We start from the raw sequence: 13,122 nt of genomic DNA on the forward strand, positions 1-13,122 counted from the left end.
CAGGAGCTTGCAGGCCGTGTCTGTGTAAGGGGGAGGGATAACAACTAATATCCTTTCAGGTAACAACCCTCGACTAAAATCTGATTACAATGAGATGTCCAGTTTAAAAAAAAGTGACTTTTTGAACATGCCTTCCTTTCAACTATAAGGGGCAGGTAGCCTAGCGGTTAAAAGTGTTGGGCCGGTAACCAAAAGGTCGCTGGTTCAAGGTGGGAGAAAAAAATATGAAGTTCTGCCCTTAGTTAACTCCCACGGACAACTTTTCCCACTGGCGCCAACAACGTGGACGTCGATCAAGGCAGCCCCCCCCCTCCCCCATATCTCTCTGATTTAGACACATTTAGCTTGAATACATTCAGTTGTGCAACTGAATAGGTATCCCCTTTCCTATCAAACCATCATAGAAACACAAGAACCTAAAGCAAGCAATTCATATGGAACTGTCCTCAACCAACATTCTAACCCTTCAACAAAAGCCCCATCACATCCTAAACAACACTGTCCAAGATATTTCCAGCAGATTTTTCCACTGCTTGTGTTCAAATTTAACACCACACCCACTCTACAGAGGCATGGAAAACATGAAGCAGGCCAGCACTCATAAAATCCAATAGCGCCACCATTCATCAATTCTCTCTCTTTAAAGATTGGCCAGCCAGGCAGGCATTGACCCAGGCCACGCAGAGCAGAGATATGTGACCAACCAGCCAGGAACAGTCATTCAGTCAGCCAGGCTGTATTTTGTGTTTCCAGCGCTGCAGTGATTTGTAATAAGTTAGCCAGCCAGCCAAACAGGGCCAGCTACAGCAATGCTATATAGCCAGTCAGTCAGCCAGCCAGCCAGCCAGAGCAGACCAGTCAGTAGCTGGTTTCCATGATAAGGCTAGCCAGCGAGCCAGATCCAGCCAGTTCCATGTGCTGCACTGACATATAGCCAGACAGCCAGCCAGGCAGGCGGTCAGCGAGCCAGACTGTTTCCAGTGCTGCAGTGATTTATAGCCACCCAGTCAGTCAGTCAGCCAGCCAGTGTTTCCCAGTACTGCAGTGCCACTGCCTGCCAAACCCCTGTGACCTACATTACATTCTCTAGAAGAGCTGGATCCTACACGGCTGGCTCACTGGCTCCACAGCTTTTAATTAGAAGACTATAGGTGTTCAGTGCTTTGCTCTATGTTCCTTTCCCATGTTATATTTCACTGGTCTATTTATAGCATTATGGGGCTAGGGCACATGCAGTACTATCACCCTGAGCTACAGTACGTTAGCCTAGGGTTGGAGGGTTGTGTGTGTGATTGTATTGTGTGTGTGTGGTGGTTATTAAACTGATATGTGACCGTAGATACGAGGGTCACAGGGAACAGGAGAGTCATGGTGCCCTGTGTGCAACCGTAGCTAGCTTCCTGAACCTGGAACCAGCAGCACAGAATGATTCCTCCCTCCCCACCATGTTTATATCAAACTATATAGACATGCAAGCAACAAAACCGAAACACCACCACAGTCCAAACATAGAGGTTTCCACAAATAGATGTCCTATAGCTTAACACACACAATGACAGAGTCACTCACATTGTTTTGCAATATGTCAAAGCAATAACAGACAATCACCGAATTTCCACATCTCATTACAACTCAGATATAGAACAGTAAATTGAGTCAAAGACTAGTTGGGGATGTGGTGGGTCCTAGTCTAGAAGAAGAGCCTAAAGCAATGACTGTCTGTCACACTGATCTGCTGTCAGATGTTTTCTGACAAGTTCCCTGGGACAAGTTCCCTGAGCATCACGCCTGGCTGCCTCAGACAGAAGAGCAGAGAAACAAACACACAAATTGCAGCAGACACGCACACACACAGACCTCACTTTACCCCCAACTTAATAATGCAGGGATTTTCCTGCCATCGAAATCCTTGGGCGGGCCCCCTAAGCGCTTTTTCTGGTCGCTTAAATCCAAACAGTGTCATTTTTTATTATTGTACATTTGTGGGATGGAAAAAGGCTTTCAGTGTTGACTTAAAGGATTTAAAGTATGTCGAAAAGATAATGGACCTATATAGTTTTAAATAATATAATATTTGAGAAATCACTAAAATAAAACCTAGAGAGTGCTAGGTTTCCATCCAATTGGTGAGATTTATGCAAATATTCTGAAATCCGTATAAATTGATGTGCATTTTCCCACCATATGTGTTTTCATCAAATTTACTTGTTGGGGATAAAAGGCTGTGCGTGATGACGTAGTGCACATAAAAATGACTTTTGCAGTTAAATGAAAATGGGCTTCCATGGCATTTATCTCTACTGATGGTTTTGTCAAAAATAAATAAATAAATAAAGTGTTATAGGCTATAGCGAATGTGCCCACTTTAGTCTTGGCACGTTCGCTCTAGGCAACAGCTCACAGATAGAGTGCGGGTATAGCCTACATGATGACATTATAATTACTTGTCAAACAGCAGCCAAAGCATCGATCATCATGTCACCAGAATAAGACCCTCAATATTTTTTGGAAAGGCGCATCAAGCTCATCACCATGCACTTTCACCACCATGTAAAGTTCATCCTAATTAATTTAATCTGTAGCCTAACAAACGGCATGCTTTCCGAGTCGTAGTAGGTGGACTACACGACATATCATTGCGTGACTCCAAGTTTACTTCGATATAATGGTTATTATATCAATATCTGCGCATAAAAAGGTGTTTCAACAGCCATTTCTCGCATGTTTTCATCAGGCCTGTCATGACCATTTTTTTTATCAGACATGTACTTTACTTACATAAAAAAGGTTGAATGGAAACCTGTATATAGCAGTATAGATTGTTATTATGTTTGCGCAAAAGAACACAGCATTAGCCATGGCAAAATGCATGGAATTGCAGGAAATTAGCTTTAAACTGCAACATTTTCTCTCAGCTGCATGGCAAAATGTGTAGAATTGCAGTAAATGTTCTTGAAACTGAAGAGAAATAAAATATCAGCTTTCATCAAGACATTTCAGCCGCTCCAACAGGGTCGACCGCATCCCCTACCACACCCCTTGCCACTCTCACCACCTAAGCCTCTTTTTTATCCAGAAAACCCCATGTAAGGATCATAATAATTGACTGAATTTACGGAACGTTTTGTTCAGACGCTTATAGCGCTTTACATAGTGAGGAGGGAACCTCACATAATTTCCCATTTTAAATGCAACCACCCCCTGCCCCCTTCCAGCTCACAGCCAACAAAACTTAACCTCGGTAGCCTCTTGCATGCAGCCCTCCCTGCTCATAAAAACAGACCCCCACCACCCGGAATAATATCAACATTTTCCCCGAAGCCAGTGCGAGCCTCGAGTGTAAACGTAGCCACGGCCAGACCAATGGAGGAGAGGCTGGGAGTCGGCCTGACAGGCTCAAAATAAAGATGTTCCGAGTCGAGGGCCCCAGGTTCCGACCGTGGCATTCTATGACTTTATGAGTGTTAACCTCGGCCCTATCCCCGACCCCCACCCCAACACTGAAACATCTTGGGGGCAGATGCCTAGAAACCTCACCCGAGCTCCTGTGTGTTTCATGGTAGAATACTCAGGAGAGAGAGAAACAACAGTCTAAAACCGAGTTTTATTTTTCAGTGGAACAATACCCCAACTTGTAAAGACAAAGACACACCTGAATGGCTTTCCAAGAGGTGTTTAGTGGTCTAGTCTCAGTCCTCCTGACTTAAAGCTATATAGTTTTGGGGCAGAAAACTAAGGAGAAGTAAAGTGTTTCAGATTTCAGTAGAATGATCATGAGCAGAGGAGAGAAACAGAACATAGTGCAATATTCATATAAGGATTTAATAAAGACAGAAAGCAGCGAGTTGAGGTGAGAGCAGTGTTGGATTAATGGACAATATTGTGCAATGTGCATGCATAATGAGTATGGGAGGGTTGAATAGAGGGATTCACAATGTGACGAAAAATAAGACTTCCTGTGTGTCCAAATGTAAAACATTTTAGAAAATGAAATGCTAGCCATTCAGAACGGTAGAAAAGAGAAGTGCAGGTGCTGCCGTGCTGGTTTCAACTTTCCCACAAAAGCCTCTGTCTGAGCTCAGACATGTATGTTTAAGTAACGCTTTTAAAACTCATAATAGGAGATCAACCAAGTCAGATTTTACAGACATTTTCCTGAACAAAAGTTACCTTCTAAAACAAAAATAGTCTGGCTATATCTATGGTGCCCCATAGATGTTATGGTGGAGAGAGAAAAAAAACAGCCAGGCTTATCTGTTCCCTTAGTTTGTTATTTGTTCCCAACTTCCCTCCCTCAATGTATTCATTCATTTTCTCAATGTATTTATTTGTTCCCTCGGATCTCCCGCGCAGATCGATCAAAGCGCCACTGAATGGTCGACCATGGTCTCAGCTCTCCATTGCTAGGACCTCTTATGTAGACTACTTCCTCATTTCGCCATTTCGTCTAGTTTGCTTTGTTTGTCATGCATTCTTGTTAAATAGAAGTAGGCCTATACACTTCGTGCAAACTCTGATTCATGCCACATGGACAGTCCATTTTGTGCACCTCTTCCCCATGACCCAGTATTTTACTCCACATGCACAGGGCTATAGCTAGCTTCGTCCCCAGGTCATTGAGCACAAAAGTGTTTGGGAACAAGATTAAGGCCATAGCTCACATCCAGTAAATCATGGCACCGGCCAAGCACTTGAATGCGTTTATGATTGGTTTACAATTGTGTATGTGACTCAGCGGCAGAAAGGAAAGGAATGCTAATTTATTATTTATAATTTCCAGGAGGCTTCGGTGTTAACAAGTGCAATGAAATGTTCTCATCTGTACACGAGGCAAGAATTCCAGGCATACTCTAGCTAGCTACCTATCCTAGCCTGACTGTTGGCTAACATCCAATCCTATTTTCCCTAACCCTAGCGCCAAACCCTAACATGGAACTCAAACCGACTGCGCGTGTGCGCCATCGTGCCACCCCCACACCAAACGCGATCACGACACGCAGGTTAAAATATCAAAACAAACTCTGAACCAATGACATTACTTTGGGGACAGGTCAAAACGCATTAAACATGTATGGCAATTTAGCTAGTTAGCTTGCACTTGCTAGCTAATTTGTCCTATTTAGCTAGCTTGCTTTTGCTAGCTAATTTGTCCTGGGACATAAACATTGAGTTGTTATTTTACCTGAAATGCACAAGGTCTTCTACTCCGACAATTAACCCAAACATAAAACGGCCAACCGAATAGTTTTTAGTCATCTCCTCCTTCCAGGCTTTTTCATCTTTGAACTTATATGGTGATTGGCATCTACACTTTCATAGTATTACCATGACAACCGACAAAACATTTAGTCTTTCAATCACCCACGTGGGTATAACCAAAAAGGAGATGTCAAGTGGGTACCTGCTTCTATAAACCAATGAGGAGATGGGAGAGGCAGGACTTTCAGTGGGATCTGTGTCAGAAATAGAAAGGAGTTCTATTTTAACCCTTGGCATCCCAGACGCTCGTTGGCGCGCGCCAGCAGTGTGGGTGCAATAATTGAATAACATGGATTTCTAAATTTATTTTGCGACACTCTGGTCAGCATGTCATTCTCCCCATAAACCCCTAGAAATTGTATTTGACCTAGTGGGGGAAAAACACAATGTCCCCAGTTGGTCACATTTTTGTTAATTTTCTAAACTATTGTGGGGACTTTCTGGGGAAGGCCTTTGGGGTGCAGAAGACGCAACGAATAGACAATCTTGCTGATTCCGAGGATAATAAAATTGAGGGAATTAAAGAATACAATTGAGGGAACAAAAAAAGAACGGTTTAGCCTGGCATTTTTGTCTCCCATCATGACCATATATAAAACATTTTAAACCTTACTTTTCATAATAGACCTTGAATATGTTACAGCATCACTTTGATGTGTAGTTAATGGCTGTCTGAAAAGTAATTATCTATCTAAGCAGGAGATAAAATAAAATGCTAAATAATTGTGTTGAAAATTAATTGGGCTGAAATGTAGCAGCATACACAAAACACTATGAATAAAAGTTAACTTTGAATACGCAATATAGTAACAATAGGCATACAGGTACCTGGATGTTGACTATGCTATGTATATATATTTGCACTTTGTGGTTGTGTGTGTACATGGTTCTCTGTGCACCATGAGGCACTAAGCATGCTGAGACAGAAGAGTGCAGGAGATGGGAGTCAAGGTGAAGGAGAGGAGAAAGCACTCTGCTATCTGGGTGGTACTCTCAAGGGAGGTGGGGCTGGAAATAATGTAGTTTGAACCTCGGGTGGATAAGGATGGGCATAGTGAAGTGTTGTAAGAAGACGCATGTGACCCCGTCTTGCACTCTAGCTGGCTGTTTGTGGGGGGTGTGTGTGTGTCTTGTCTACCCATCAGCCTCTCTGCTTGGCCTCCCTGGTCCCCTCTCTCAGGGAGGTAGGGGGTCATTTCAGTGTCTGCTTCAGTGTCTGTCGGCCTTCCCTAACTCCACGCCATCACACCAGATCTCTCACACTGCCATGTCCTCTACATGACTCCACACCATCCCCATAGAGACTTGTTAGAGTTAGACCAGAGTACTGGAGGGGATCTCAGAAAATATATTTCAAAAATGGGAAAAAATATATATATTTCAATGTTTTTATGGAAATCGCGAGCAACAAAAGAATGAACATATTTGTAATTACATACCTATAGCAGAAAAGATGAGAATATCTTCTTCCTAATGTCAACTGTATTTCTCTCAAGCAAATTACACTTATTGGAGATAATTACACTCACTGGTGCATCTGACATAGGCTTTGAAAAAGCACCCGTGTACCAGTAACTTAGGCCATTCACCAGACGCTTTTATCCAAAGCGACGTTCAGTCATGCTTGCATATTTATTATTTTTTTACGTATGTGTGGTCCCGGGAATCGAAACCATTATCCTGGCGTTGCAACTGCCGTGGTCTACCAACTGAACTAAAGGGGTACACAGACGAGGCATGCTTTCTTGGCTTGGACATACATTTTTTCCAACACATGTCTAACGCCATGCGCATGCACGCACACACAGATTTAGTACTGTAGATATGTGGTAGTGGTGGATTAGAGGCCTGAGGGCACAAAGTGTGCTGTGAAATCTGTGAATGTATTGTAATGTTTTAAAATTGTATAAACTGCCTTAATTTCGCTAGACCCCAGGAAGAGTAGATGCTGCTTTGGCAGATTCATAATAAATACAAATACCTTAACCAGCTAAACAGCTGCTATTAGCTGAGCAGTTGCACACAAAGATCACCATGCGCAATGCCAAGCGTCAGCTGGAGTGGTGTAAATCTCGCCATCATTGGACTCTGGAGAAGTGGAAACGCGTTCTCTGGAGTGATGGATCACGCTTTACCATCTGGCACTGTAGAGTTTGGTGGAGGAGGAATAATGGTCTGGGGATATTTTTCATGGTACGGGCTAGGCCCCTTAGTTCTAGCTAGTGAAGGGAAATCTTAACGGTACAGCATACAATGACATTCTAGATGATTCTGTGCTCCCAACTTTGTGGCAACAGTTTGGGGAAGGCCCTTTCCTGTTTCAGCATGACAATGCCCTTGTGCACAAAGTGAAGTCAATACAGAAATGGTTTGTTGAGATCGGTGTGGAAGAACTTGACTGGCCTGCACAGAGCCCTGACCTCAACCCCATCGAACACCTTTGGGACGAATTGGAACGCCAACTGCGAGCCAGGCCTAATCGACCAACATCAGTGCCCAACCTCGGTAATGCTCTTGTGGCTGAATGGAAGCAAGTTCCAGCAGAAATGTTCCAACATGTAGAGGAAAGCCTTCTCAGAAAAGTGGAGGCTGTTATAGCGGCAAAGGTGGGACCAACTCCATATTAAAACCCATGATATTGGAATGAGACGCTGGACGAGCAGATGTCCACATACTTTTGGTCATGTAGTGTATCTACCAAATCTATTCATTTTAAATTGTAGTTTACTTCTCCTTGCGATTATCCTTCACCTGATAAGACAAGTGACATGTTTTATTATTATTATTTTTTTTTTTTTTTACATATGATGGACGTCCCTGGGTTGCCAGTTTGCCTTGGCGGGGGTCCCTGGGCAAGAACAGGTGGAAGACCCGAGTTGGAATATAGTACCACTCAACCTGAATGAGATCAACGCCATCTCAACCTAATAATAGCAGACTCCACATATCTCCCTCATGGTTTTCTCTTCCTACTTAAATTCATACTATACACTTACTATACAACAAATCCTCAATCTAACAGGAACAGACTCCACACATCTCCCTCATGGTTCTCCTACTTAGCTAATACAATACTAATACAATACTAATACTTCTCACATCTCCTACCTATAATACACTTATTATTCAGGATGCTTCTCCTTACTTCTCTTTTTAATAGGACGAGCAAACGTCACATCTCCCACATGGCTTTCTACGAGTCCCTATCTACTAAACAATACTAACCAGAGCAGACATCACAATGTCCCTCATGGGTTTCTCCTCGACTTCTACCTACTACAGTACAATACTAATCAGGATACTAATCCTCACTCCTTCCCTTCTCTACTAGGACGAGCAGATACTTCTCTCTCCCACTTAGCTACTAAAAGTAGCCAAAGTAGCTTACACATATCAATTAGGATATTGAAACTCACTCCTTTCTTTCTTTACTATTAGCAGCCAGGTTCTTTGTCAAATGTATTAATTTTTATTTAACCCTTATTTTACCAGCCATGGTCAAAGACCCAGCCATGGAAAAAAACTCCGCAGGGACCTGTTTTACTCTGGGCTGGTCTAGTTAAAAGAACGAAAGCATAGAACCATGCATAATTGATCAGCAGAAGATGACATGGAGCCAATGATCTATTCAGGGGTGTAACGGTACACGTATTTGTACCGAACCGTTCTCTCTCTCTCACACTCTCGCACACACACACACACAGTACCAGTCAAAAGTTTGAACACACCTACTAATTCAAGTTTTTTTTTTATTAAAAAAATAACTATTTTCTACACTGAAGAATAATAGTGAAGACATCAAAACTATGAAATTACACATACGTAACCATAAAAGTGTTAAACAAATCAAAATATATGAGATTCTTCAAACAGCCACCCTTTGCCTTGATGACAGCTTTGCACACTTGTCATTCTCTCAACCAGCTTCAAGTCACCTGGGCCCTCATTATCAATGATGCATAGAAAAACTTCTAAATTAACTCATTGGAAGAAAATGTAGAATCTTCGCGAGTAAAAAAAAAAGTTAGTATATATCAATTGCTCGTACACTTGATTTACACAAACCTGTAAGTATTTTGCCTTGATATATCAGACACGTTCTAAAACACTGTGCTAGTGAAGTCTTATTTACATCAAAAAACGCCCTAAATGACAATTTATGGCCACAAACCTTCCCTTTAAAGCTGCAAGAAATGTCTCTAATTTCTGTCCGCCAACAGGGAGAAATCAAAAGACAAAGAAAAAACTGACGCAGAAATATAACTTTTGATCACCGAAGTGGAAGCAAAACAAGATCCTCCAGCAATGGAAGATTTGCCATTTTGGACAAGTCACAATGCCTCAGTGTTGCCTTTATTATCATTTAACTGGTTTAACTAAATTGCCTCCAACCTTACATTCCACTCTCTAATTTACTTTATTATTCAATTAGGCTGAAATGGTTTCATGTTTATGAATTCGATAGCACTTTGAGAAAACTATGAGTAGCTTAGGTGTCTATAAAAGAAATACATGAATTAACTAAAATGTATTATCCTTTTCTTCATAGTTTATGATTTGGTCCAGTACTGTATGTCAATTAGGAGGTCGACCGATTATGATTTTTCAACGCCGATACCGATTATTGGAGGACCAGAAAAGCCGATACCGATTAAATCGGTCGATTTTTATTTATTTATTTCTAATAATGACAATTACAACAATACTGGATGAACATTTATTTTAACTTAATATAATACATCAATAAAAATCAATGTAATAAATAATGAAACATGTTCAATTTGGTTTAAATAATGCAAAAACAAAGTGTTGGAGAAGTAAAAGTGCAATATGTGCCATGTAAAAAAGCTAACGTTCGAGTTCCTTGCTCAGAACATGAGAACATATGAAAGCTGGTGGTTCCTTTTAACATGAGAATTCAATATTCCATGGTAAGAGGTTTTAGGTTGTAGTTAATATAGTATTTATATGACTATTTCTCTCTATACTATTTGTATTTCATATACCTTTGACTATTGGATGTTCTTATAGGCACTATAGTATTGACAGTGTAACAGTATAGCTTCCGTCCCTCTCCTCGCCCCTACCTGGGCTCGAACCAGGAACACATCGACAACAGCCACACTCGAAGCAGCGTTACCCATCGCTCCACAAAAGCCGCGGCCCTTGCAGAGCAAGGGGAATAACTGCTCCAAGTTTCAGAGCAAGTGACGTTTGAAACGCTATTAGCGCACACCCAGCTAACTAGCTAGCCATTTCACATCGGTTACACAGGCCATTAGGCTGATAGGCTTGAAGTCAAACAGCGCTGTGCTTGCGAAGAGCTGCTGGCAAAACGCACGAAAGTGCTGTTTGAATGAATGCTTACGAGTCTGCTGCTGCCTATCATCGCTCAGTCAGACTGCTCTATCAAAATCATAGACTTAAATATAACATAATAACACACAGAAATACGAGCCTTTGGTCATTAATATGGTCGAATCTGGAAACTATCATTTCGAAAACAAAACATTTATTATTTAAGTGAAATACGGAACCGTTCAGTATTTTATCTAACGGGTGGCATCCCTAAGTCTAAATATCCTTGTTACATTGCACAATCTTCAATGTAATGTCAAAATTACATAAAATTCTGCCAAATTAGTTTGCAATGAGCCAGGCTGCCCAAACTGTTACATATACCCTGACTCTGCTTGCAATATGCATGTTTAAAAATATATACTTCTGTGTATTGATTTTAAGAAAGGCATTGGTGTTTATGGTTAGGTATAGTCGTCCAACGATTGTGCTTTTTTCGCAAATGCGCTTTTGTTAAATCATCCCCCAGCGTTGCATCGATTTGATGCAACGCAGGACACGCTAGATAAACTAGTAATATCCCCAACCATGTGTAACTAGTGATTATGATTGATTGATTGTTTTTTATAAGATAAGTTTAATGCTAGCTAGCAACTTACCTTGTTTTTGCTAGTTAATTTTTGCTACCATGTGGGTTTTAGCTTGCTTGAGCCTGCTAACTGAAGAGTGTTAATTCACCTGTTTCCATACATGTTACATTTTAAAACATTTATCTTACAAAAGGAGATGTTTAATCTAACTGCTTAACTATTTATCTGCACATGGAATTGTATTTGTTTTTTACTAACTTTTGTCTAATCTTTACAGGAAAATGCCACGGGCACTATCTGATGTGTACATTTGTAAAAAAAAGCTGTGTACATTTGCAAATACTGTGCAAAATCATATGTGAAGAATGCAACAAAGAGGCAGAATCATCTGGCCAAGTGCACAAAGTTCCCTCAGCGCTCACAACAAGCAACCTCTGACAAAAATCCCTCTACTTCTATTCGATCAGAAAAGGATGAATCAGACACCTTATCGATAGCAACAGCTCATGGTCGTTTTTTTGACTCAATGGAGGAATGTAGTCAGAGAAATTCTGATGAATGTCTTGCTCGAACTGTGTATGAAACTGGTTCACCTCTGATGCTCAAAGGCAATGCGCATTGGAAGAGATTTCTGAATGTTCTTTGCCCCGCATACAGGGGTGTGTGCTGGGCGAAGAACATTCAGAAATCTCTTCAAATGCCATGCTTGATATACTCATTTGCTGGATGCAGAGTTCAACAGAGTTCAAGTGAAGGTCAAGTAAATCATAGAGAAAGCAGACTGTATTGCAATCATCTCTGATGGGTGGTCGAATGTTCGTGGGCAAGGAATAATTAACTACATCATCTCCACCCCTCAACCAGTATTCTACAACAGCAGACACAAGGGACAACAGGCACACCGATCTCTACATTACAGATGAGCTGAAGGCAGTCATCAATTACCTTGGACCACAGAAGGTATTTGCACTGGTGACAGACAATGGAGATCACACCCATTGGCTGTGCTGCTCATGCATGCTCCTCAAGGACATCATAGCACAGAAAACAATGGATACACTCTACAAGAGAGCCAAGGAAATGGTTAGGTATGTGAAGGGTCATCAAATTACAGCAGCAATCTACCTCACCAAGGAACGTGAGAAGAATAAGAGCACTACATTGAAGCTGCCCAGCAACACCCATTGGGGTGGTGTTGTCATCATGTTTGACAGTCTCCTGGAAGGGAAGTCTCTCCAACAAATGACCATTTCACAGTCTGCCGATATGGACAGCTCCATCAAGAGTATCCTCCTGGATGATGTATTTTGGGAGAGAGTGGTAAGCAGCCTGAAACTCCTGAAACCTATAGCAGTAGCCATTGCACGGATTGAGGGAGACAATGCCATAATAATCTCTATATGATATGGTAAATATAGCCAATGCAAAAAACATCTACAATTAAATCGTATTAATATTAATTTGCATATATTTCCATTAATTCCCATACATTCCCCTTAATTCCAATATATTCCCGTTAATTCCCACGGAAAGTTTCCACCTCTGAATATTCCCCAAAACGTGCAACCCTAGGCACCACTTTACCTGACACTGACTTGTCAGTTCCTCAACGGTTGTGTACGAGTCTCTACTTTTATCCAATGTAAAAATTTGCTACATCAAACCGGTCAGTCATATTTAAAGAATAGTATTAAATTAAATCAAATTTTATTTAAAGTGCATTTAATGTTTGATTTAGTCCTATTGTTTAACTACACTGAGTTTACAAAACAGTTTACAAACATTAGGAACACCGTCCTAATATTGAGTTTGCACCCCCTTTCCCCCCTGAACAGCCTGAATTTGTCGGGGCATGGACTACAAGCTGTCGAAAGCGTTCCACAGGGATGCTGGCCCATGTTGACTGCCTATGCTTCCCCACAGTTGTGTCAAGGCTGGATGGCCTTTGGGTGGTGGACCACTCTTGATTCACAAG

At 41.4% G+C, this 13,122-nt stretch overlaps 1 protein-coding gene and 1 long non-coding RNA gene across 5 annotated transcripts in view; one reads left to right on the forward strand and one right to left on the reverse strand.

The window, feature by feature from the left end:
• Window positions 1–13,122, reverse strand: part of LOC110523973 (CBP80/20-dependent translation initiation factor) — a 130,754-nt gene that overhangs the window by 50,225 nt on the left and 67,407 nt on the right. The gene's annotated exons all lie outside the window — the stretch shown is intronic.
• LOC149983304 (uncharacterized) overlaps window positions 1–13,122 on the forward strand; it is a 119,775-nt gene that overhangs the window by 10,452 nt on the left and 96,201 nt on the right. The gene's annotated exons all lie outside the window — the stretch shown is intronic.

Source organism: Oncorhynchus mykiss, chromosome 5 (genome assembly GCF_057628025.1).
Source record: "Oncorhynchus mykiss isolate SJ-2025 chromosome 5, ASM5762802v1, whole genome shotgun sequence".
Lineage (NCBI taxonomy): Eukaryota > Metazoa > Chordata > Actinopteri > Salmoniformes > Salmonidae > Oncorhynchus > Oncorhynchus mykiss.